General features: G+C 38.9%; 1 protein-coding gene and 1 long non-coding RNA gene across 2 annotated transcripts in view; one reads left to right on the top strand and one right to left on the bottom strand.

Annotated features, from left to right (window-relative positions):
• Nucleotides 1-26,925, bottom strand: part of LOC134665745 (uncharacterized) — a 286,311-nt gene that overhangs the window by 209,017 nt on the left and 50,369 nt on the right. The gene's annotated exons all lie outside the window — the stretch shown is intronic.
• Nucleotides 11,384-26,925, top strand: part of LOC134665749 (uncharacterized) — a 249,205-nt gene continuing 233,663 nt past the window's right edge. Inside the window, exon 1 of the long non-coding RNA XR_010098412.1 lies at nucleotides 11,384-11,468. This is a non-coding gene — a long non-coding RNA (uncharacterized LOC134665749). The remainder of the gene's footprint in view (nucleotides 11,469-26,925) is intronic.

Genomic DNA, 26,925 nt, shown 5'->3' with positions numbered 1-26,925 from the left:
ATCGCTTTCAGACCAAAGTTAACTGGTTGTCTGCTAGTTTAGGTATATGTCTGGTTTAATGTACGTTCTTAGGTTGCATGATTTTGGAAACATTTAGAAATCGTGTTTGAATTAAGGAACTGAGGTGGCGTTATGACCCGAAAGGCATACTCGAGGCCAGACCAAGCCAACTCTGCATTCATTGCAATGACAGTGTGGCAACGTCATCATTAATGTCAAGTTTCTATGAAACTATGACGTTTACAATAACAATATCACTTTGTTCCATTCAGTGCAAAGTTAACTTAGAAGGGCTCTATCAATAATCCTACGCTGTCGTTTTGCAGAAGGCAAAAGCCTGTATTAAAATTATGGAGACTACCTCTAGCCGCCCAGAGGCCTATAAAAAGTCTTCCGTTCTATTCCAATTTGAATCTTTATTTTGTCAAACCAAAATTGCATTTGACTTGGCACATTTTGACGTCTAGGCGGCTAGTGGTTAAAAAATCTCTTCCCAGAAGCGTCAAGCAATATCCTGTGTCCCATTTCGCCGTATTGATCTAACATTGGAAAATAACGCTGCCATCGCCCCTTGTTTACACTGACCCGTCGTCTCATTTTAATTTCTACACCAGCAACTGTCACCACATCGTATCTTGGCCCACCAATTCGTAGAAAACTAGCTGTTAAGCCGTTCCATTAAAGTTCAAATTTGAAAGAAGGGGAGTCTAAGTTTAGGATCGCTTAGAAGATATTGTTATATTTGCGACGCTTCACCGTTCCTCTCGATGGCCTCGCCGCAGCAGTGCGTGACATACGCTAAAAGATCTCCAGTAGACCGACCTCGGCGAAAGCCATACTGACGGTCACTGAGCAGATCATTTGCTTCGAGGTATGCCAGCAGCTTGCCGTTAAGTACCCTTTCCATGACTTTACAGAGCATGGAGGTAATGGCGATTGGTCGGTAATTGCAGGGATCAGCACGACTACCCTTCTTGGGTACTGGCTGCACGTTTGCAAGCTTCCAGGATTTCGGCACCGTTCTTGTTTGGAGAGAGAGGCGGTACAGGCGTGTCAGTACAGGAGACAACTCAGGCGCACACTGCTTTAGTACACGTGCAGGTATACCGTCTGGTCCATTGGCCTTATTCACGTCAAGATTCTGCAGAGCTCGGCGTACCTCTTTTTGATGTATAGCAATTCTCTGCATAGAGGAACTGCATTGAGGTAGCGTAGGTGGAAGTTTTGAGCCTGCATCTAGACGTGAATTGCTCGCAAACAGAGAAGCAAACAAGTTAGCTTTCTCTGTCGCGGAGTGGGCCAGTGTCCCATCAGGTTTCTGCAGAGGTGGCAATGTGGGTCGGCAGAAGTTGGATTCGACCGCTTTCGACAGGGACCAGAACCGCTTGCTACCAGGAGGGTAGGAGGCGAGTTTGGCCCCTATTCGACTGACGTGGTCGAATCGAGCCTTTTGAAGCACCCGTTTGCAGGACTTGGCAGCTGAGTTAAAGGCTTTTTTCCTCGCGCGAACCCTCTGTGCTCCAGCTTTGGTATCGCGGGCTAATACCCAAGCCTGGTATGCAGACTGCTTAAGGGCCTCGGCTCTAGCACAGTCCGAATTGTACCATGCTCGGGTCTTGTGATCGAGCGATAGGTCGGAGAACGGAATGAAATATTCCATTCCCTGCCGAATCACATCAGCAACAGCCTCAGCAGAACAAGAGGGGTCACCCGAAGAAAAACAGACCTGCTGCCAGGGGAAAGACGCAAAGAAATGCCGCATCTCATCCCAGTCCGCTGACTCGTATCGCCATACTCTCCTCGTGCCCCTAGGGCAGAGATCAGGAGGAGAGTGGATCGACACGGATTTCACTAGACAGTGATCGGACGATCCTAGCGGAGCTGAGACCGAAACCGAGTGCCTGTCTGGATCAGTTGTCAGCAGAAGGTCAAGGCAATTGGGTGTATGGTCAGTAACATCCGGTATCCGCGTCGCAACATTTACCAGCTGGGTAAGGTTTAGGGATACAGCAAATTTGCGCGCTTCCCTCCCAGCGTGGCAGGTATTCTTGAACGGGAACAGCCACTCCTCGTGGTGGGCGTTAAAGTCCCCAAGGAATACGAGTTGAGCCGCAGGGTACCGCTGTTGGGCTTTATCTGCCATCTCAGTAAGGTGGTCAAAGAGCCTAGTTGTCTCCTGGTTTCCGCTGTGCGATCGGTAGACACAGGCATACAGAGTTTTCTCTGAGCCCGAGTCAACCATAATCCACAAAATGGAAAACCCGGCAGCCTCAAAGCAACGGAGACGCTTGCAGCAAATGTCATCGCGGACGTACACACAGACCCCAGCACGTGCTCTGAACTTATGTTCCAGTGAGTAGCCTGGGTAGTTGAGGTACGACGCGTCCGCTGGGGTTTTGATTTGCGTCTCCGTCAAAAAGAATAGGTGCGGTTTTTCGGTTTCAAGATGGTGGTGGACCGGATCGATATTTGAGTGCAACCCCCTGATGTTGGTGAGGTGCACTTTCAATGGGAGGAAGTGCAGCCGGTGTTTAACCCTATTCTTTTTCCTTTTCGACTTCATGTTTGTGGAGTGTGGGATGTGTGAAAAAAATGCCTGTCGAGGTGTTGTGTTTACCAATTGGATCACTTGAGCTAATCCGGACAATGAGGAGCTCACTTGGAGACTGCGGGGACGCCCGAGCCCCCCTGAAATAACCCACCGGGTCCTCCCGTCCAGTCGCCATCTGGCACGGTGGAGCTATTCCAGGATTTTTCGCTAGGTGGCGGGGCAGCCTCTCGTACGTGGCTGTCGTACAATTGGGCCCCCAACTTCCTGCGGTCGGCCACCGGCAAGACCGTGCCTCGGATCCCGCTACCCTCCAGCGTGAGCCGCTCGGCCCGACGTCACTCAAGAATCCAAAAACCGGCATTATGCAACACAACTGACAGCCAATCATCCCCCAAAGGCACTGGTACTCCCGCACATAGACGAAACGCAGCAAGGCTGCTTGGCGCCTGACTCCGGCGGGAGGGTGGTAGCAAACCAGGCGGCCCCTTGCGGGACCTACCACCGCTGGTTTGGACGTAGTTTAAGGACATACCCGGGTCCAAAAACCCTATAGAATGAAAAATAAACACGAGAACGCTCGTCACGCTATAGAATGAAACTTACACTAGGGGTGCTGAACTGGCTTAAGACTCGTTTATTTTGATGCGTCTTGGATATGAGTCACATTATTTGCCACAAACGTCTACTAAAATCCTTTCCCAAATAAAAATAAACCCTAAGGACTATTTTACAATCCCGATTTACGTGCTCAGACGCCATTTTTACTCCGACAAACTATATAAACTATTCGAAACTACTATAGCGCGGTGATTTGGCAACCAACGAACCCTAGTGTGGCTCATTCAAAGCAAATCTACTGACTAGCGTGCAGAGTAAAGAAAATAAATATAATTCTACGTTAATCTGTGGTGTAGGGTAGCGATGTGCGCATAATAATGCTGCCAAGAATATTTACAGTGTGGATGGACGAGGGAACTTCCCCTGAGAATTAATAAAGCAAATCACAATTCGTAAATGTAATATTTATATATAAAGTATTGCGACAGCGAGGAAATGCTGACAGTATCTACGGCACCATGCCGCAAGGGAATAGTTTTCAGTTATTTATTTTGAGACTAAGTAGTTTTATTTAATTTTAAATATATCTAGTTTTTATGCTTTATATGTAAGTTATTTAATTCTGTTTTATTTATAGGTAATATTATTTATGTTTGTAAGGTCTGTTTATTTTATTGCCTGAGAATACTTTTTTCGTTTACCATATTAAAATTTGAACTGATAATATTTAAGTCTAAGGGGAGACTGCCTCCTTAATGTGTGTAGGTACAGTCGCCATCAGATATATCGGAGCGGCCAAGGTGCTCACAAATATCTGAACACGCCTCTATTGTCAGGGAGTTAGAGCGCGTGCTCAGATATTGTGAACACCTTGGCCGCTCCGATATATCTGATGGCGACTGTACTACCGCTTGTACAATGGGCTGTGCTCTAAAGAATTGTTTGACATGTTGCCAACAGCCGCTTTCTATCACCGCACCGCTCGCCGTCGGCAGGGTGTTCATCCTCACACCCTAGAACCTAAATGGTCGCACACTGCTGCGCGGTTTAAGAGGAATTTCCTTTCGCGGACGCCCCGATTGCCGAATGAGCTCCCAGCCGAGGTTTTCTGAGACTGTGTCTGAGAGAGAGAAAGGACTGTACAGGACCCCATGAGCTGGCGTCCATAGGCTACAAAGCCCGCACACGCTTATAAGGCAGGCAGTAGGTATTCTTGTTTGCTACCGACGTGATATAAAATGGCGTACTTACAATAATGTCTTACAAAATTGTCACAACTTAGGTAAATTAGGATCCACTATCCCACAGTTACGGGAGTCCGTCACAAATAAGGTCGGTTTCGTGTAATCCTGTCCCTAAGTGTTATTGGGACGTTTTGCGGGTCGAATGGGCTATGACAAGCAAATACTGGGTACGATTCGTGCATGGGTCATATGACAACCTGAGAGGCTTAGTTTGTAGAGTTAGACCGTAAAAAGTCTGCAGCGATTTTGATAGCCCAAAGTGCAAGTGTCATTTTAAACGTCAAACTTTTATGAAATTATGACGTATAAATAACACTTCCACTCGTGGACTATCAAATCCGCTGCAGACTTTTATTGGTGCGACTATATAGTAGCCTACAAAGGTTCAAGTGATGACAGGATTTTACTTGATTACTTAGAAAGTCACATTCAATGTTATCTCTCTTCGAAATTGTACTACCTGTCTGCAGTTTTTGATGTCTTATACGAGACCTATGTACCTAGGTACGCTATATACAATGTATCTAAGGGTAACATTCCATTTCTGACCGTATAGCTGCACTACTAGTACGAAACGCGTCGGTGTTATTGCCAATTTCCATAGTAAAATGAATGGTAGTGCTGCTGTCGTTGGAAATGGACTGTCACCTTTAGGGTAACATTCCATTTCTGAGCGCAGCTGCACTCCTAGTACGAACGCGTCGGTGTTATTGACATTTCCATAGTAAAATGAATGGTAATGCAGCTGTCGTTGGAAATGGACTGTCACCTTTAGGGTAACATTCCATTTCTGACTGCAGCTGCACTACTAGTACGAACGCATCGATGTTATTGTCAATTTCCATAGCAAAATGAATGGTAATGCAGCTGTCGTTGGAAATGGAATGTTACCCTAATACGGCCCCGACACTATCATTAGCAATGACATGAAATTTCATAACGCTCCAGCGTTTGGTCCAGTCAGGTCATGACATTCCTAAATCTCCCCACACACTTATCAGTATTTCTATCAGTATTTTCATCATTACCTTTCACGGGGAATTTTAAGTTATTATTTTCCTAACCGTTCTTAGTTATGTCGTAGTGTACGTTTTGAAGAACACAAAACCAAGACATTATTCAATCATCGATTCAAATATTTCTAACCTGTACCGTAATTATACTATGTACTGTGGCAACTCTATGCCCGATGCGCCAGAAAAATGCAGAAAAAGAAATAGTTAATTAAAAAGAATATTTATTTGTTTCAACCTTTTCGTGCGTGCGTGCGCCATGACTGTGTGAAAGATTGGTAGTTAAAAAATGTATCCAAATATTTTTTTTTATTCTTACCACGAACCGGGAATCAAACTATTCTTAAAGTACAATCAGCATCATATAGTAGGTAGCATCCAAAGTACCTATTCAAATAGTTCGGTACGCCATACATACCTATTATATGGTGTACCGAACTATTTGAATACTTTGGATGCTACCTACTATACGACGCTGACTGTACCTACTGGATTCTTCTGTTATGTAAGAATGTATAATTTGGTTAAGAAAAAAGGTACCTGATATGTAGGGATTGCAATCCGGTCCGGCGGATCCGGTAATCCGGCCGGATCTGGAACATTTTTCAAGATACCGGATCCGGCAAAATTCACCGGATCCGGTCTCGGATCCGGTAAAGTGAATCAAAGCGCTAAAATATAAAATAACAGCTTAAAACACTGCTAAAATTTAAAAGTTCTCGCCAATATTCGAATTTTCTCGCTCGCAAACAGCAACACAACAACTTGTTTGTTAGTTGACGCCAGTCTTCTAGCCGACGAAATATGTGTAGTCGTAGCGTTGAGATTTCCGTGCACCGTAAGTACTGGATTGGTTTATATTCAATTTATTGTGTAGTTTCATTGTAATTTAATGTACATGTTCTTTCATTTTATTTTGTACAAACCATTACAGCCCACTTTAAGACACAGGTTTTTGGGGTATCCGAAATACTAATACTTGTACATAATTATATTAATTATTAAAAAAGTGGTTAGGATTTTGCTGATTAAAACTAGTCGGGGTTTCTGCGGTTGACCTGACGTTTAGTAAAAACAATATCTGTGGAGGTTCGAAGTAAGGAGGTATAAAAAAAGAGTCATAAAGCAAGTTCGAACGGGATAGTCTTATATGGAACATTCAACCATAAACACTAACTATTCATTCTCAATTAGTCATAAAACTTTTTAAGCTTTACAGGCCTGATTTAGTTAATATGTTTTATCCTTCTTACAAATACATAAGTCAAAATGAGAGATAAAGACCAAAACGAGAAGATCAAAACTATTCATAGCTAATTCAGGTCAGTAACGCGTTTATAAATAATGCCATAAACCAGAGAGTTTACTTATAAGATAGATGCATACTTACAACATGTTATTATATAAGGCCATATACAGAATATACAAAATAGGGATGTTGACCATATTTTAAAAAATATATTGAACTCTATGCACGAAATAAAACGCAAAAGGGAATATTACGCAAAAGTCGGCGTAGGGTCCACTAGCAAATTCAGAGGGTCACTTCGAAATGCGAAAATCGAAATTTCGTTATCAGTCTCTAACGCTCGAATACGCAAGAGTGATAAAGAGGCAGAAAACGAAATTACGCGGTAAGCCCTCAGTATGTGCTAGAGGCGCCGCCTACGCAGAGTATTGCGTAATATTATTATCCCACCAAAAACATAAATGTAAAAAAGGAGAGCCAAGTTCAATACAAAAATTATGCTTGGCTGTGGGGCTCGCCGCAAAAAGAATGGAGATCTAAATGAGTGCCACTGCCAAGTTCTATGCAAAATCCAAATATGTATTTATAGGAACAAAATAACATTATAAACAAGTATTAAACTCTATTTCTTTGCTTTATTGGATACCTATAACAATTGCTGTTATTTAAAAAAATGTGTGATCTTAAAGTAGGTTAGATTTGACTTGGCCAGTTTTCATTATATCAATCATTTTATATATATTGTAATTCTGATAAAACCTGGCCTAGCCAAATCTAACCTACTTTAAGATCACACATTTTTTTTAAATAACAGCAATTGTTATAGGTATCCAATAAAGCAAAGAAATAGAGTTTAATACTTGTTTATAATGTTATTTTGTTCCTATAAATACATATTTGGATTTTGCATAGAACTTGGCAGTGGCACTCATTTAGATCTCCATTCTTTTTGCGGCGAGCCCCACAGCCAAGCATAATTTTTGTATTGAACTTGGCTCTCCTTTTTTACATTTATGTTTTTGGTGGGATATCAATACTTTTTGTAAAGAAAACTAGGCAGGTATTGAGATTTAATGTTTTTTCTTGTGTTTCCGCTGTATGGTTTTTACTTCTGTTCTTTGTATAATTATGTGGTGCCGCGCGCCGCCGACGACACACCGTTGGCCGGTTGTTTAGAGCGTATTACAAGTTTTTTGTATGGGGACACCACTTATTTTTTGACTAACTAAACTTTATTTTAATATAGCAAATATAATAATACATATATTGGGGTAGTTTCAAATATCTGCTTGTAATTAAATATTTTTTTGTATGGGGACCCCCCCTATTTTTTAACTTTTTTTTATTTTTAGATTTTTTCCTACGCTTACATACAATAACCGAGCTGGATTCCAAATTTCATCCTTCTAGGTCATCTGGAAGTAGGTTAGGTTTAGGTACTTATATGTCAGTCCCAATAAAAAATGTATTTTTTGTATGGGGACCCCCCCTATTTTTAAACTTTATTTTATTTTTAGATTTTTTCCTATGGTTACACACAATAACCGAGCTGGATTCCAAATTTCATCCTTCTAGGTCATCTGGAAGTAGGTTAGGTTTAGGTACTTATATGTCAGTCCCAATAAAAAGTGGTTTTTTTGTATGGGGACCCCCTCTATTTTTTAACTTTATTTTATTTTTAGATTTTTTCCTACGGTTACACACAATAACCAAGCTGGATTCCAAATTTCATCCTTCTAGGTCATCTGGAAGTAGGTTAGGTTTAGGTACTATAAGTCATAAGTCAGTCTTAAAATTTACGACTTTTTGACCTTCATACCTTTATAACCGTTTGAGCTAGCTTCATGAAATTTGGGCTTCTAGATATCCTTATGGATATAATTAAACACACGTAGTTTTATGTGTTTACGTCAAAGATGTTTTGAGTTATAGAAGGGTCAAAAGTGGCACCAAGTGGTTCGTGTAATATTACACTCGGCGCTGGCTAGCCAGTTCCTTTGCTTGAACTTGGCTTGACACGCTGCCGCGTGTCTAGATATTTCCCTGAATAGGGAATATTACTCGAAACTCTGCGTAGGGGGCGCCGCTACCACAATCCATCACAATCTGGGGTCTACCGCGAAACACGAAATTTCGTTATCTAACCTCTCTATCACTTTTCATCATCATCATCCTCACTTTTGCATATTCGAACGATAAAGAGGCAGATAACTAAATTTAGATTTTCGCGTTTCCCGGTAAAAATATAATTAAATTGTTGTAAACAACATAAAATAAAAGGTTTTTAATTTTTATTTTTTTGTATGGAAACTTTTAGAAAGGGACAGAGATTTTCTTTGTGCATCGTATTCTGCATGTTTTCCTTTTTTCTTAAGAGTCAAGTGAAAATAAACTTTAGAGCAATGATAATAGAGTAGGTATACTTCACTTATTGATTTAAATGCCAGTAATGACTCTTGTTAGTATAAAACCTTCTTCTAAAGTACTTTAAATGACGGAATGAGGGATTAGAGTGATGCGCTCCACTCACTATCAGTATAATGTCATTATTTTGACATTTCTTCAAAAATATTAAAAATGTTTAATAACTTCATTATCGTCCATCATTCTTTCTGTCATTTCTGATTCCATCATTCTAACCAATTCACTGTCAGTATAATGTCATTTCTAGTATCATTACTTTGACATAACTCCAATACTGACGGAAATTATTAAAATAAGCTTCATTACTTGCCGTCATTCCTTCATGACACTCCCTACACTATCACTAAAAACGTCATTCCGTCAAAGTAATGTCAGTATCCATGATAGTGTCGGGGCCGTATAACGCTACACACAGCGATGACATCAATCAGGGGACCACGACCTTACAAAATTGACACAATCAAGGTAATTTAGGATCCCACATTTACGGCAGTCCGTTACAAATAAGGTCGGCTATGGCTATGGTGTCCCTAAGTGTTATGGGGACTTTTTGTGGGTCCGATGGGCAATGACAACCAAATTGTGTCTGCGATTCAAAAGCACGGGTCATATGGGCAGTTTAACTGGTTGATCTACGAACAAAGAACTAGATTAACTAATAGAAATCTGACTGAACTATCGCGGTAACCGAAAACAATATTAGGTATTTATATTTTGTTTAAATTCATCCCATGGGTAAAGTGTCCAAAAAGTTCTAATCAATACATTTTATTATTATTATTATTGTGTAAGCAGGCAGGCAGTTGTGACAACTGATATTGCCTGTATCCAGTAATCATTAATAGTTATCGATGACAAGTAGATGTATTGATGTGTCTGTCTAATTTATTTTTAAATTGGTTCACATTTTGTGCTGAAACCACATCTTCGGGGAGTTTGTTCCAAGCCCTCACTACTCGGTTGCTCAGAAAGTGTTTGTATGGGTTACTGTGGGACCTATGCCTTTCTAACTTTAAGTGATGACCTCTCAGACGGGTGTTGTTGTTGCGCTTGAACATCTCATGAAAATCCTTGAGGTCATAGTGCCCAGACAGTATTTTGTATGTTTCTATTAGGTCTCCACGTTCTCTGCGGTGCTTAAGAGTAGTGAGCTTCAGTTCCTTCAGTCTCTCCTCATACGGCTTGTTCTTAAGTTGCCTTGGTAGTTTTGCGAAACTCCGTTGAACCTTCTCCAGCATATCTATGTCCTTGGCAAAGTAAGGACTCCAGGCTTGAAAAGCATATTCCAGTATGGGTCTGACATAGGTTTTGTAAATTTTTAACATCATTTCTGGTGTCAAGGTTTTGAAAGCTTTTCTAATGAGGTAAATCAGGCTTCTGGCTTTCTTTACCATTGTAGAGATGTGCTCTTCCCACTTTAGATCCTCTGAGATCTTAACTTAAATTTTAAATTCCAAATTTAAAATGCAAAGCTCTACAAAAATATTATAATAACTTTTGTTTAATTAAAAACCAGTTTGAGAATCATCGATGGCGTATTACCTAATACTTTGCAGAAACCCGCAGCTAAATCGATGTAAGGTGCATTAGGGTAACTTCGAAATCGGGGTAGTTTTGAAAGAGACAAATATCAAATATAATATAAAAACACTTCATGCTTTAGCAACACGTAACTACTGCAACGCTTACGAGTACCAAGACTTACTTAAGGGGCCCACTGATTAACAGTCCGCCGGATGGTATCGGCCTCTCAGTACCTATACCTAAGAACAAAATTTTGACAGTTCTGAACAAGTGATAGGCCGATAGTGTCCGGCGGACTGTTAATCAGTGGGCCCCTTTATGGTTGCTACAGTAGAAAGTGCTTCTACTTCAATATTTGCCATATTCAAAATTATACTGCTTCCGAAATTATCCCAATGAACCTTACAAACAAACACACAAACAAACAGCCTCTCACCACAAACGCACATAGGGAATGCTCCCGGTACTGAGTTTGTATGGCTAGAACCGGGAATTCCCGATTCCGGTACTGTATTTGTATAGAAAACCAGTACCGGGAGCACTCCATAGCACACACCGTCTCCATTTCAGTGGTAAAAACGGACAATCATAGTCGCTACAGGTAATTTGAACCCGAATTTGGATAGAATATATTTTCTTAACCCGCAAACCTATTCGAGAATCCAATATTACAACGGTCCAGGATCGATGCCAATACGATTGAAACGATTACCGCAACATGTCGACTACATCTTATAGACTCCGCAAAACAGATGTGCAAGTTGCGGAAAGTTTCCGTAAAGTATTGCGGAAATTTATTGTGACAAGAGACCAATTTTCCTGCACCAATTGTAGGTATCTCTGTTTGGCCCTATGGTTGACTGGTAGAGAATGCCATTTGGCATTAAGTCCGCCATTTGTACATTGTTGTATATATTTTGTGCAATCAAGTTTAAATAAATATGTACATAATAAATAAATAAGAGACCTGAACTTTCGTGGCACTTTTGAATTGTCATAGTGACTTCTCGTTACTCAACTTCCGATATACATATATCGATACAATACAGAACACAACACAACACAACATTATTAAAGAAGATAAAAAGAAGTGGTAAACAACGGGCTGTCTTATTACTAATGAGCGAGCTTTTCCATATATATTTTGAGTAGTTGAAATATAAGACATGCAAAAAAAAAACTGAAATGTTAATAGTAAACAATTTCACATTTAATGAGTTTCAGTTTTTTTATATATTCATGTTTAAAGTCTGTTATAGTGCTAACAAATGTTCCATTACTTTCTCTATAAACTCTAAAGTGCCTCGATAATTCTGCCCTGCTTATCGTACATGCAGTACTTGCATGAAAAACATCGTTTAAATAAAGAACTTATTCAAAGAGAACAAGATAAACAATTCCATGACTTTTCAACTGCGATTACTGCATATGTTGTTAGCACGACAATTCCGGTCTCTGGTTGCGAGTGACACCTCGTGAACACGAGTCGATGTGCTCCATCTAGCAGCAAGTAATCCGTGCAACACCTTCATTGGCGCTCAGCGTTATTGCGTGTTTATTAGATTTGGGCCGTAACGGCCGTGTTATTCGCAATACGATAGATTTAATGGAAAAACGTTTGCAAGCGTCGAATTAAGCTATTATGCGGTAACCATCTGGCAATAATGGGCTTCACGGGGATTGCTTTTAAATTCGACTTTGGTATTTTTTATTTCCCATTTTTCGATGGTCTAACCTTACCCTGCGTATCCACTATAATAACATTTTCAGAATGCTGTTTGGGCTTACTCGACCCTGTAGCGCCTCTGGGATGTTTGCCGATACTAGCGTGCCTAGAGATTTTATTATCATCATCATCATCTCAGCCATAAGACGTCCACTGCTGAACATAGGCCTCCCCCTTGGACCTCCATTCGTACCGGTTGGAAGCGACCCGCATCCTTTGCTAGTCCGTGGTCTCCACTCGAGCACTTTTCGACCCCATCAGCCATCTTCTCTGCGCGCAATGTGGCCTGCCCTTTGCCACTTCAGCTTGCTAATCCGGTGGGCTATGTCGGTGACTTTACTTCATCTACGGATCTCCTCATTTCTGATTCGATCACGCAGAGAAACTCCCAGCATAGCCCTCTCCATAGCATAGCTCGTTGAGTGACTTTGAGTTTTTAGATTTTATTATAATTATATTAATTTATTATGTTACTAACATTATAATCATCACTAGTAACCGATTTAGGTAGGTAAATCGTATATTGAGTCCATTACCAGTTGTCGATTTAGGTACGTAGGTCCCTTATCTATTGAGTCCATCACCGGAGCCGATTTAGGTAGGTACGTCCCATATCCGCGTGAATTCGGCCGTACATCCAAGAAAGTCTAATATCAAAACATAGTTAACACAAATTATTTAATCAGAATTGGCCTCCAGTACTTTAAACCGCAAAAAACTGCATGACATTTTAAAAAGACCTCGAAAATGTCCGGGGATGGATATGAAAAATAATCAGGAACGCCCCAAGCGAGACCGCATTGTCTTATTAATTTAATCTCAATCTCATTTCTGTAAATAGATGACCTTATAAACGACTGTTTTTGTTAGAGCTAAGACTTGCGTAACGCTTATCGCTACAGCCGCAAAGTTAAAAGGCCAAATTAATATCACACTGATATTGAGATAAGTCGTTTTGGTTTCGAAATCATCAGTCTCTGCCGCAAACTTAGTTGTACCTAAGTAGAGGTTTAGAGATGAAGGTTCAAGGATTTATCCTAAGTCAGCTTTTAATTAACTAAAATACTTTTCACCACACCAACCTGAAGCAAATATTAAATGTAAAATATCAAACAAAATCAAACCAAATCAAATCCAAATGAATGTTATTAAATATTTATCATCCAAAATCATTTAAAAGTCATTTCTACCAGCAAACATAAGAAACCAACTCAAAATTTGCATTTGATTACTTTGTCTCCCATGTGAATAAAATGCAACTTTGCTATCAGTTTTTAAAGTGCAAAGTAAGTCTTTCCGAGCTGGTGTGGTGAAAAATACTTTAGGTGCAGTAGGTTAAGAAAACCGAGTTTAAAAAAAATCATAGCCCTTTTTGTAGCCACAAATTGATTTATTTTCCTTTTTTGTGCAATTGGCAATCGTGAGACCTTTCTTGAGGAATTCGCATCCTGAGTTTTTTACTTTCGCTCAATAGAAAAAAAATTACGAACATAGGTCTAAAATATAATTATTTATATTTAGTTCTGTTGTAGTTAAGTTTCTCATAACTAAGTGAAATGTATAATTTCTTTGGGAAAAAATAAAGTTCTATAAACCTAAAATGCACAATAAAATTGTTCCCTTGTCTTATTTATCTTTCACAATAACAAATGCATTGACCTAAAATTACGTAAAGATGCCATAATGATTATAACCCGGTTGAATCACAAGGGAGACCAGTGACCTAAACAGAAACGACATCGAGGTCTATTTGGAAAATTCCGTCATGAATAGCTTAATGATATTATCAAAGAAATACGAGCTCAGAATAATAAAGTATTTTCTTATAATAACGTTGTGATTCGCACGTAGGTACGTCGGAATAATGCGATGAAAAATAATCAGCTCGTAAAAGATTATGAGGTATTTTCGGAGCCAGTTTCTAAATTGAGCTCAGCTACGATGAAGTTTATTAAGATACTTCGCTGGCTCGTGGTTTAAAAGTATGAAAGTGTGTACTAGTTTATGAACGCTTGCATCTTGCCTGATTTGATGAAGGATTAAGATTCCCTTAGCAGCGGTTGCCAAACTTCAAGCAGCCAAGGGCCAAACAACTAGTATCGGGTCGCACTTTGTCAATATTTATGACTTTATCAGACATTATTGTTCATCAATATTACATACAAAATAGCCAGGGAGGCTCGCGGGCCGCAAGTGAGAGGTTCGCGGGCCGCTTGTTGCCGACCGCTGCCTTAGCAGAACGAAATCCGATTCGGGTTTCGGTCCAAAGCTGCCATAGTTATGGTAAAGGTTTCATGAAAGGTTACATGGTTAAATATACTTGTATCTTGTTCTCTTAAAACTTGTATGTACTTATGGCTAGTAAGATAGTGGCTACGTATGCACAACGGTAGGACCGCTGGTAACGGGCAGTGACTACATGATTTTTCTTTAAATATTGATAATAAAAATAAAAGAAGAAATTAGTTTTCTATTAAGGTGCAGTGAGTTCAGAAAACGGAGTTTTTTAAAAGCCGTAGCTGTTTTTTGGATCACAATACGGCTGCCATACGTTCAATTAGCAAACTTGAGGGCTTTTTCTAGTGACTACAGGGATTAGAATCCTAAATTTTTGACTTTTGCTCGATAGAAATCGATCACGAACATAGGTCTAAAACGGACTTTAAAGATTCGTAACAATTTATGCACAAAAGATAAAAATATGAAAACTGCTTCTAATGACGCGCAATTGTATGCTTGAGCGACTACCAGGATTACGTTTTTTTTTAATTTCACATTCAATAAATAAGGTCGAAAATATGATATCAGCGGTTCCGTGCACGCAACTTCTTTGATCAGATGCCCGCTGGGCTCGGATCAAAGCACACGTATCGCGAATTTAATTAAAATGACAGTTGGTTTTGGCATTTATTTTGACATTAAATCATATACATATACGAAAAAGTATACCAGTAGACAAATAGTATTTAAAAAAACAGGGTAAATAATTATCATCACATGGAGCTCGAGTCTCATCTTAGATTTGATTTGTTGGGGCATAATGGTTGAAAAACGCAGTAAACTATCTTAAAACAATACGATTCCAATATCATTTAAGTAATTTGCTCCTTGAAACCCGGTTTAGAATGAAAAAAGTTTGAAGACTCATACTTACTGATTGGAATTAATTTTCATTATGCTGGTATTAATATTGCAAACCTATTTGACGTACTTTTGTACGTCAACGTCAATGAACTGTGATGACAATGTTGTGATCTTGTATTTATGTTAGAGAACTTTTGATCTTCAAATATTACCTATTAATACGGAACATTATGTAAATATTTCATGTACTACTTGAAAATCGTGCAGTGCACACCTATTTTGTCGCTGTGAGGTCCGTCTAAGATAGATGTATAATGCGGTTACGTGCTGTTCTGCAAACCTTCATGAAATCAAGAATAAATAAACGGCTATGGTCTAGCCTCAGTCCTAGCGAGTTTTTGCGGCTTGTGAGGCCGAGATATACCTACTGGCCTACGAGGCTTACAGCCCAAAACCGCTGCGGCGGATTGTGATTGCCTATGTATCGAGTGTTATACTAATTTACTATAAAATAAAACAAAGTTTTTAATTCAATGATATTCTGTGCATATTTAATTTTATTTTTTATACCTCGTCGCTGACAAACAAACATACGGCCCGTCTGATGATAAGCAATCTTCGAAGCCTTTGGACGCCTGCGACTCCATGCGCGTTGCCGAGTCTAACACTCCGCACCCCTCGTTGATAACTGCCAATCATACTCACCGGCAGAAAGGTCACTATGAGTAGGGTCTAGTGCTAGTGTTATTTGGCTGCAGATTTCTGTAAGGTTGAGCTCTGCTCTAGATCTGGAATGACATCCGCTGTGCTGTGCCCTACCATACAAAGCGAGATGTCATTCTCAGTTCCCATTCCCATACCTCTCTTTGGACGTAGTTCAAGGACCAGAGGTATGTCCATATATCTTAAATATTTTCGTCTTAAATAACTATAGAGATTCAGAGTCTGAACATATAACTGTAAGTTTACCAAAAAATTGCCGTAATAGCTGTAGGTACAGTCAGATGCAGATAGATAGAATCCGCCAAAATGAAATTTCCACCCTGCCAGGACTTAATTTATTGATAAAGATAACCATATATTTATTTGCAAAAAATATAGTGATGAACATAGGTGGACAGTAATTTTGGATGCGTAGGGTAGAGTGGGGAGAAACGTAACACTTTGTACTTTGACCTTAGTTTCTGGTTAACCCTTATTATTTTGATGAGTTAATGTAGTCATATATAACGTCAGTGCATGTTCTGTACATTAACGTCTTGACTAACATTATAGTCAAAGTCAAAGTCAAAGTCAAAAATACTTTATTCATGTAGGCCTAGTAACAAGCACTTATGAACGTTTTACATAATAATATATTATCTTAAGCTAATTATCAGAGCAATTTATTGAAGTTAATATTATTCCATAGTAATATTGGATTATTATACAGATCAAATTTAATACTAAGAATTTCACAAAAAGATCTAATTGTGTATTTTGTTTTAAAAAAACCGTCTTTTGTTACTAATGACCCCGTTGGCGTGCAGAAAGTAACACGTTGTGGGTCAAAAGTAACAAGACACAGTAGGCTGTAATTTAATATAATATGACATATCAAAATTATCAAATCAAAACAAAAACCGGTCAAGTGCGAGTCGAACTCGCGTCCCAAGGGTTCCGTACTGCACACATTTTTGAACGAGCGAGCAAAGCGAAGTTCTTAAGTACATTCAACTGTTTATTCAATTTGTCCACACACAGCTGGCTATCTTAGGATAGTTAGTCACCCATTTTTTTTTGTTCAAGTATTATGTTAAGCATAGTGCCTACATTTTTTTCATTGTTAGGCGTATCTCTGTTAATTCAAGATAACAGGGCTATAACCGCGGAAATCGAAGCTCGAAGTTGCACTGGCATTTCTCTCTGTCACTCTAATTACCTACGGTTTCATTGGTGTAAAAGAAAAATCCCCGCAATTTGCGAAATTCGATGGTCGCGATATACGGCAGTTCAGCCTTCTCACTTAGCTACTCGTACTTAAAACAATTATTTGTTCTGTTTGAGCACTAACCTCCTAAAGGTCATGCTTCGACCTTGCGTGGAGGTGCACCTCTCTCGGATGCGTCAGGCCTTCGGCCCAACGCAGAGCTTGGCCATCAACCTTCGCACTAGCTGTCCGCACCACGTTTCACGTAAACAATTGCGGTTGTGGCCCTGACAGAGCTTATCCACAATTTTTATTATCAAGACCGGCTCACGCTTAGTTGCAGACTTCTTACGCGTTTTTCCAGTAATCTGTAGGTATTGGGCCCAATCGCTTAGCAAAAGATAGACGAGACGAGACGAGAGACATAATCTCGATAGAACAAAATCGACAATCTCCTTTCAGGGGAGCATGCACTTGTTTGAGGCTCCGGGCCTTCAGGGCTTTCGACCTTCGCATTCAGACAATTGAACTATAATTGTTCTGTGTTTGAGCACTAACCTCCCGCAACTCGGCCTTTGGCCGTGCGTTTTAAAAAGCCTTTAAGGGATGCTTGGGCCTACGGCCCTACGCGTAGCTCGGCCATCGGCTTTCGAAAAAGCTGTCCACAGCTACTTTCACGTAAACCATTACGGTTGTGTCCCTAAAACAGCCCAACCGCGTTTTTTTTCTTAAGTCCGACTCACGCTTGACTCTAGATTTCTAATAGGTTTTCCTGTCATCTAGAGGTAGAAGGTTTTGTATTTTTTTTTTCAAAATTTTAGACCTAATATTATCGGAGATAGGGGGGGGCGGTCATTTTTTGCCTATTTTCTTAAATAATTTCTAAACTGTTTCATATAAAATTATAAAAAGAAAATATATTTGAGATCCTCATAATAAGCCCTTTTAATATGTAACACGACATGGTTTGCAAAACTTGGTTTTCTAATTTTCTCATATTCCCCTTAAAATAGCCCCCTATACTTAAAATTCATTTGTTTATATTAGATGTCCGTCTTTGGGTAGCAGACTTCCATATGTGTACCAAATTTCAACTTAATTGGTCCAGTAGTTTTGGAGCAAATTGGCTGTGACAGACGGATAGACAGACACACGAGTGATCCTATAAGGGTTCTGTTTTTTCTTTTTGAGTTACGGAACCCTAAAAGTACCTACTAATCATGTAAATTATTATTGATAACACACTTTAATATTTGCATTTCAACTACATAAACATTAGTATTTTAAGAAAACAAATCAATATTAATTCCTCGTTAGAAATTGTTTTTATTTCAAGTGATGAGATCAATTTATTGTCTTATAAACATGTTTTCTAATCAGATAATTCAGGGTCAGAGTTTTTTCACTTACAAATATGGCATACATCGTTTACTAATATGGCATAGATCCAATAGGTATATTGTATGGGATGTAAATGTTACTTTTGTATGGCTTTGTTACTTTTGTACCCGACCGCATTTTTCTGAAAACATGAAAGATATCTTTGAATTTGAAACGCAACGTGTGCGAGAACAATAAATTGCAATCAATCTAATCAATATCTCTTTGGGTGGCAGGGCCTCCGGTTGAACGGTAGGAAAAATGGCGCGGCCATTTTTTAAACATGCCCCTGCGGGGCAGAGGCCGGTAGCCAGACACTCTCCAATTAGCGGTGAACCGGGAGACGGTTCCGTCACAACAAGCCCGTGTGTGACAGGCCTCTGTGTGACGCCGTATTTTGCGCCTAAAATAAAAGCGTTAAAACTATGCCTTGCTTGCTCACTTTTGCAAGATGCATTCCTCATTAAACAAGGATGGTATTCCTTAACGGTTGAATTCCCGCGTAAAATAATGTTTTTTAGAAATGGCGTGATGTTCACGCCCCACCAGACCTCGTCCATTACGCGCCGACCGTCGAGCCGCGAACATTCAGAAACCAGAAATTTATTTGCTAAAAAACATTGTCCTTACAAAGGTATACAAATGGAATACGCAGTGATAAAAAGTGAAATAACTGTGTGAATCGTGTTAAATGTAATGTTTTGTCATAAATACTGCTTTTTTTTCAATCAATTGTTTTATTTCCTAATTATACATATTTTTATACATGAAAGAAAAAAAAATTATAGAATTTGATCAAGTCCAGCATAATTCAAATAAATATAATGAAATTCATTGGTATACAATCAAATAAGCTATTTTATGCTGAATTCAATGATACATAGTTAATATCATTCATACATATTTTTTGAGAAATGGTCATATTTCTAACACACGCCAAATTCGCGATGACCACCCATGGAGGCCCCGCCACTTGACGTATATTTTTCTAAATTGGCCGCACCACTCAACCTCAAGCCACCGTTAAATCTGAGGCGCCGCCATTCAACGGCTTGTTATATCTGTCCGTCTCCCGGCTCCCCGCCACCATAGAGACCTAGCCAGACAATGCCACTCTAGGGGATATGCAAATATTCAGAAAATGTATGAATTTTAATACAACATAAACATCAAATAACTAAAAGTCAAAAAACGGACTTTTGATTCGAAAAATCACGTTGCGTCCTCTCACACAACCTAATAGCACGTGGCGCCACGGCGTGGTGGCGTTTCGACTGAATGTGCTGACTGAGTGAGGAGGGCACTACTGTCTATCACTTAATAGCAGCGGAGTGGTATTTTGTCTATTAGATAAACCTACAGAGCAATAGTTACTTTCCACCCGCAGTTACCTTTTTCCCCGCTCTCCCCTACATTTCACTTGAAGAAGCATGCAAATTTTGCTTAGTAGCTAGGTAGTATAACTAAATATATACAAATTGAAGCTAAGCTAAGGTAAGTTATATAATAATAACATCATCGGAATACACATATGATTTTAATGAAATTGTCATTGAATTGATTTGTGCCTTATCGAAAGCCCTATTGATTAGAGTAGTAGCTAAATAACGTTTTTCATTTGACGACTTCTGTATTTATTCGGTTTATTTAGTTCGAGTATCTAATGAATTCGATTATTTAGTTAATTTATATTTAAGTACGTCACATGTGACATGAACAGACAAGGAGAGCAAGATAAAATATATTGTTTTGTCTTCCTTCTTTCAATGGAACTTTTTTAGAGTTTCTCTTCCTCAAAGGAGGCTAGTGGTTAAGACGAAACTTAAAAAAAACAGGATGGGTCACTGACCTGTCCCGGTAAAGTGAGGTAGTGTGCGTGACGTGTGCTTGTGTGTGAAATGGGGTAATTTGACAGAATCTGAAAATTTTCCCCGGGCATACCTCACCTTAACGCTATTTCGATAACAGCGACATCAATATTCAAAAGTAAAAAAAGCGTGAGGCCAGTTTAAGGACTGAACTTTAAAATTTACATCCGACGCTTTGAGGACGGCATTGTCCCCGTGGTCTTGGGGAAAGGGGAAAGACTGGCTAAAGTTGACATCTGACGTGGGTAGAGCGATAGCAGAAAGAAGCGGCAGGGATAAATCCGAACAATTCTTCAGAGCGCTCCCAGTTATACATGCGATAGATGAAAAAAAAAGTGTAAAAGGATTGGATTGAAAAAGATACAGCAGCGGCAACAACGACGCCGCAACAGTATACAAACAGCAACACTTCTAAATGTACATAGGTGGACCTTATTACGAAAGGCACAAGGTCCACCGACGTACAGTTAACAGTGTCGGTGATGGCACCTAATGCACTTGAAGTTGATATCCGAACGTCACATTTATCCACTCAAAGCGTCCCACAGTAGCTATCAATACTCGGCCCAATTCGAACTTTAATCTGTAGCCGCTAGGGTTTGCACGGCGGATCCGAAATGTATGGGAAGATCTGCGGATCCGGATCCAGATCCGGATAATTTCATACATTTTGGATCCGGATTGCAAACCCTAGTAGCCGCCCATACGTCAAACTTTGCCAACCAAAATTAAATTGTGAGTTTGTCAACATAATGTTCAAATTAGAATGGAACAAGAGACCTTTTTATAGGTCTCTGGGCGGCCAAAATACGTCAAATATTAGGTACGTGGGCATCTTCATTTAACTTGTACAAGTTAAGCGCGACTTAAGTCGTGTTTCAGTAACGTTTAACCGTTACATTCCAGACAAAATGTATGGGATTTGACATTGACCGTCAGTTTTGTAACGATTGCTAACCGGCCGTTAAAGGTGTTCAATTAAGTGAAAATGCCCACGTCTAGATATAAATTAATACTGGAGTCAGTTACAGATCGCTGCCATATATGACCCAAAAATTTTTTATTAAGCTATGAGCTTCATCACATATGATCTCTGAGAAATTCTAAGCATTTCTAGCCTCGGAGGCGATAAGAAGCGTGCGTCTAGTCGAGGAGGGCGGAGTACAAAGATGGCCGCCTCCCGTCATCATTCAAAAAAATCTGTTCTGGTCTTGGTGGCTACTAGGGCAAGTTTGGTATCATTTTCGTATAAACCGAAGACGTGGAATTCATTGCTGATATTTGTTTTTTTCAGTTTCATAGTAATTTTGCAAGAAAAACGTAAAAAGATAAAAATTTGGGATGGAGGTTTTTGCTTTGAGAGCTAATAACTTTTGTATAGTGGCCAAAAGTATCATACAAAAAATACTATAATAAAGCGCAATTCATGCAGCTTCTAAACATATACATGTTTAGTAATATCCTGCTGCAAAAAGATGGTGAAAAAATTATTAAATGACCGCAGCGCGGGTAGTTGGACTCTCGCTAGGCGGCGTTTATCTTACAAAATGGTCGAGTACGAGTATCTACGTAGGTAACTATGCTTACTTTGCTAGTTTTAATGATGACGAATAAAATGCTTTCTGTATATTTAATGTCCGCAGTTTCCAGTACACAGACATAATTCTGGTATAGGTTAAAAAAAAACACACAGGTATCCCCATGTCTAAAGAGGAGGGCGGCTCGCTTAACAAATAAGATCATGTACAACCGCAATTTCGATTGGGTTAGGTTAGGTTCGTTAGTTACCTTTTATCCCTCAGAGCAGAAAACAGAAGCCCCGCGAGGCGGGGCTTCGTTGGTTTGTCACCAAGTCATACTTGAATAACCTATATTAGTATGACAAATATACATAGCTGTTATGATTTCTAAATGTAAGCTCTCAGCATAACAGTTATTTGTTTTACAAGGGGGCAAAGTTGTTGTTTAACCGCTCGTGCTAATATTAATACCCGATCAAGCAAAAGATTTCAAAATTGAACCACGAGCGTAGTGAGTGTTGTAAGGGTTTCAAAGAACGAGGGCCGCCGAGTGAAATATAGAATTTTCACCACACCAACCTGAAGCAAATATTAAATGTAAAATATCAAACAAAATCAAACCAAATCAAATCCAAATGAATGTTATGTGCATGCAGGTTGAAGTTATTTATTAAAAACAACAAGTAAGTACCTATAAAATTACTTAAAGTGAGTTATAGCATGAAAATTATCGTGAAAATAAATAGTTTGCCTCTTCCTAAGTAGTACAATTTCTCTCATAAATAGTGTTTTAATATTATCAGCAAAAATAAGAGCGCTATTTTATTAGAATAATTTCATTTATAATAGTTATTTCTCGGACCCAATTTTGGACCCGGGTATATCCTTAAACCACGTTCAAAAGAGAGGTATGGGCACTGTGAATGTCATCTCGCTTTGTGTGGTAGGGCACAGCACAGCGGATGTCATTCCAGATCTATCCGAGCAGAGCCCAACTGGGGAAGTACGTACTTACCTCCACCTTACAGAACACACCGGTCAAATAACACTAGGCCCCACTCAAATCGTTGCAAGTGCATTAAAATTAAAGTGCATAAAATTATGTCTGTATGATGAATTATGTCTGGATGAAAGTATTTTATTCGTCATCATAAAATCTAGCAAAGTAAGCATACCTACGTAGATACTCGTACTCGATAATTTTGTAAGATAAACGACGGTCCGCAAGATAAACGAAAGTCCAACTACCCGCGCTGCGGTCATTTAATAATTTTTTCACCATCTTTTTGCAGTAGGATATTACTCAACCTGTATATGTTTAGAATCTGCATGAATTACGCTTTATTATAGTATTTTTTATATGATATTTTTGGCCACTATACAAAAGTTATTAGCTCTCAAAGCAAAAACCTCCATCCTAAATTTTCATCTTTTTACGTTTTTCTTGTAAAATTACTATGAAGCTGAAAAAAACAAATATCAGCAATGCATTCTACGTCTCCGGTTTATACGAAAATGATACCAAACTTGCCCTAGTAGCCACCAGGACCAGAACAGATTTTTTTGAATGATGACGGGTGACGGCCATCTTTGTACCCCCCACCCCTTATGGCCTCCCAGGCTTGAAATGCTTAGAATTACTCAAAGATCATATGTGATGAAGCTCATAGCTTAATAAAATTTTTTTGGGTCAACTTCATAACTGACTCCGCGTATGGGAATTATCCGCTAATAAACATTAATAAAACTAGATTCTTTACAGGATCAAAAGAAATATATTTTTCATCTCATGACATTGTCAACGTAATCGAACGAGCATAGACACACGCGGGAGGATACATACCAGCTATGTCAGTGTCAACAGTAATGTTTCTTCAAACAAAAACGTCTTTTTTGACACTGACATATCTAATTCCTATCGTATCGTAATATTTGACGTATCTTAAAGTTCTAATCGGGCCGAATATCAGTTAACTGTTTATGCGTATTCCCGGTGAGATTTTAGTGTGGGCCGTAAAGGGATTATAACGACGACAACAATAAAACATGAAAAGTGCGTTAACGGCCTATATAACCTAGTTTATTGCCGTAGCTCAACCGAATTGAGCGCTGACTTGTGTTGAAATCAGATTTAGTTCGTATTTTTAGCATTAGAAAGAAGATAAGCGATCTAGACATGTCTTTTAATCGCAAAACGTTTTTTAAAAAAATCAGTAACTTATGAAACCAGAAGAATATAAATGATCGTATTGGATTCATAATTGTTACACTTATTTTTTAAAACGTGTTTTTCAATTAAAAGACACATCAAGATTGTTTACCTTTTTTCTAATGCTAAAAAAAACGAACTATAAGGCCACTTGCACCATTTGCTAATCCGAGGTTAACCTGGAGTTTCTGTGGTTAACAGTATAATTAGACACTGGGTTAACGATTTAATCGGTTAACCCAGAGTTAGTGCGATGGTGCAAGTACGTAGGCCTGTTTATTTAATATTTATCTTACTTGATGCAGACTCTTTGCAGGTATATACTTACTCTGTTGCAATAGATTAAATTAAACCAAATCGCATTGCACCAAATTGCCCAATTAAATAAATAATCTTTAAGTTATTGCAAAAACCAAAAACAAACTAGCTAAGTAAGTATCATAACGAAAACAAGAATAAAATTTAAACTCGGAAAATCTTGTATAATTTTTATCCTGAACAAGTTTAAAGCGATGTAAACTATAAAAGTTGGATTCATTAATAACTAGCAAAGTGGACGGTCAGCGGGAATGCTCCGCTATCGATTATTCATAGTTTCTCGGTTGAAGGAGCATGACTCGGCTTGTTTTTCTATAAAACACTAGATTTATGGATTTTGAAATGCAGTTTGAACGAGTTTACTCTTAAAGCCGCTTTTCGCATATCATATTAGCCAAGTTAGGTAAAGCTACGGTAAGATACTATTTACAGATATAATTATTTCTTTCAAATATTTTATTTATTTATTTATTTTCAATTCTTATATCCGGTCCGTAAAATGAGTGGAGTAGGTACATGCCATGAACCTTCTATTACAAATAACAAGAGGCATATACGTTACGTCCAGTTCGTAAAGTCACTTGCAAGTATAATACTCTTCGAAGGCCGCGAAAATATGCTATATAAATAAAATCTTGAAAGATATTTTTGCGGCCTACGTTGTGTACATGTCAGCGGCCGATCGTAAGATCAGGCAGATCGTAATGTTCCTGTGTAATGTTTTGACGATAGTCACATTAATCCAAGATATAGGTAGGATAGGTTCATTAGGTTGCTTCAGATGTCCGAAGGGCAAACTGCCCAGAAATAGTAGCCCCGCGTAGCGGGGCTCCGTCGGCTCAGGGAACGAGTCAAAGATTTTCACGTTTCACGATATGCCTAGGAACTTCACGATATGCCTGATCTTACGATCGGCCGCCGACATACATATGTATTACTACTATTGCAGGTGCCTGTACGTGCCAGAGAGCTGTCATGTCAGCAGATTAGGCAGATTAGTACCTGATTTCCACCAGACATTGACATAATATACGTAACGGGCACCGTGATTTTATTTCTGCAACATGATAAACGAAATACAACTGATAATGTTAGTGACGTCATCAATTATAATGGATTTACGCTTACTTCTGTTGTTTCTCCAATAAAGAAAATAAAAATATGTACTTAATGCAACAATGATTCGCACACTATATTCTGAGCAGAGTGTATTCAGTGAGCCCAACAAGAGTTAAAACCCTATCGTTTTAGTTTATTGAATACATTTGCTTGGTGACGCGTGTATTTTGTTAAAACGACACGGTATTTTCTTGAGCTCTGCATACGACGTTCACGCTTGAATAAATGTTCATCGTTCACCAAACGTAGTCAGTAGTCATGTCATAAAAAAGTCGAGTCAAGAACTTCTGCTGCAGACTGTACAAGCCACTTTAAAGCTATATCTGATAATTTTAGGCATTTTATTCGGATCGTGATTAAACTCATTGTTTGCTAGATTAAACTAGCGTTATCTCAATCTTTGAAGTCCCTCCTTGAAGTTATTTCCTGAGCCTCTCATACCTCTAAAGAAAACAAAACACGCTTTAACTTGTTACGATCTATGCCTCAAAGAACAAAGGCAAACTAAAGTCATTTGCCCTAACGATTAATTAAATCTTCAAAAGTTCCTTTTACAAGTTTACCAATATTTTTAATGAAATATTCTGGGATCCTCTTCAGGGTTTTAGATATTATCATTTAAGTAAGAAATTATATAATGTAAATTGAACGCACGTATAATTTTTGTGGAACCAATAAGGATAAGCGTTTTTGTAATACTTGAGGTAAATTTATGGATGATCGAGCAAATTGGGAACGTACACGTGTATGGTATTAAAGATTAAAGGCCAGTAATAAAAACGGGAACAATTTTTCGCTAATCTAATTAAATTGTCTGATCAAAGCAGGTGGTGTGGACGCAAACGCCAATTTTGCTCGCCTATTTAGACCGTCGATTATGACCAATATTACTGATAAAGTGGAAGTGCGGACGCACGAATACCAATTTGTGAAGCTAGTGTTCGCGTATGGGGGCATTAGTTTTTATTTAGAGCGCTCAAATATCACCATAAATCTAAAATTGATGATTAAATTGGAGAACGCCAATTTCTTTTCTTATCAAATCGGTCGATTTGATCATCCCCAATCAATCAATCAAATAATCGGTGGTTTGATTTGGTCCCGTCTCGACTGGTCTTAAAGAATATTTTACTAATTTTACGAAGCACTTTAATAGTTTATGATTTATCAAGTTGTTTTTTCTTTCAAGTAGGACAAATCAAAGTACTAAATCAAATCATTATAAAATT

This window comes from Cydia fagiglandana, chromosome 7, assembly GCF_963556715.1.
Source record: "Cydia fagiglandana chromosome 7, ilCydFagi1.1, whole genome shotgun sequence".
Lineage (NCBI taxonomy): Eukaryota > Metazoa > Arthropoda > Insecta > Lepidoptera > Tortricidae > Cydia > Cydia fagiglandana.
The sequence above is the reverse complement of the archived record's forward strand: the minus strand, read 5'-3'. Positions and strand labels throughout refer to the sequence as shown.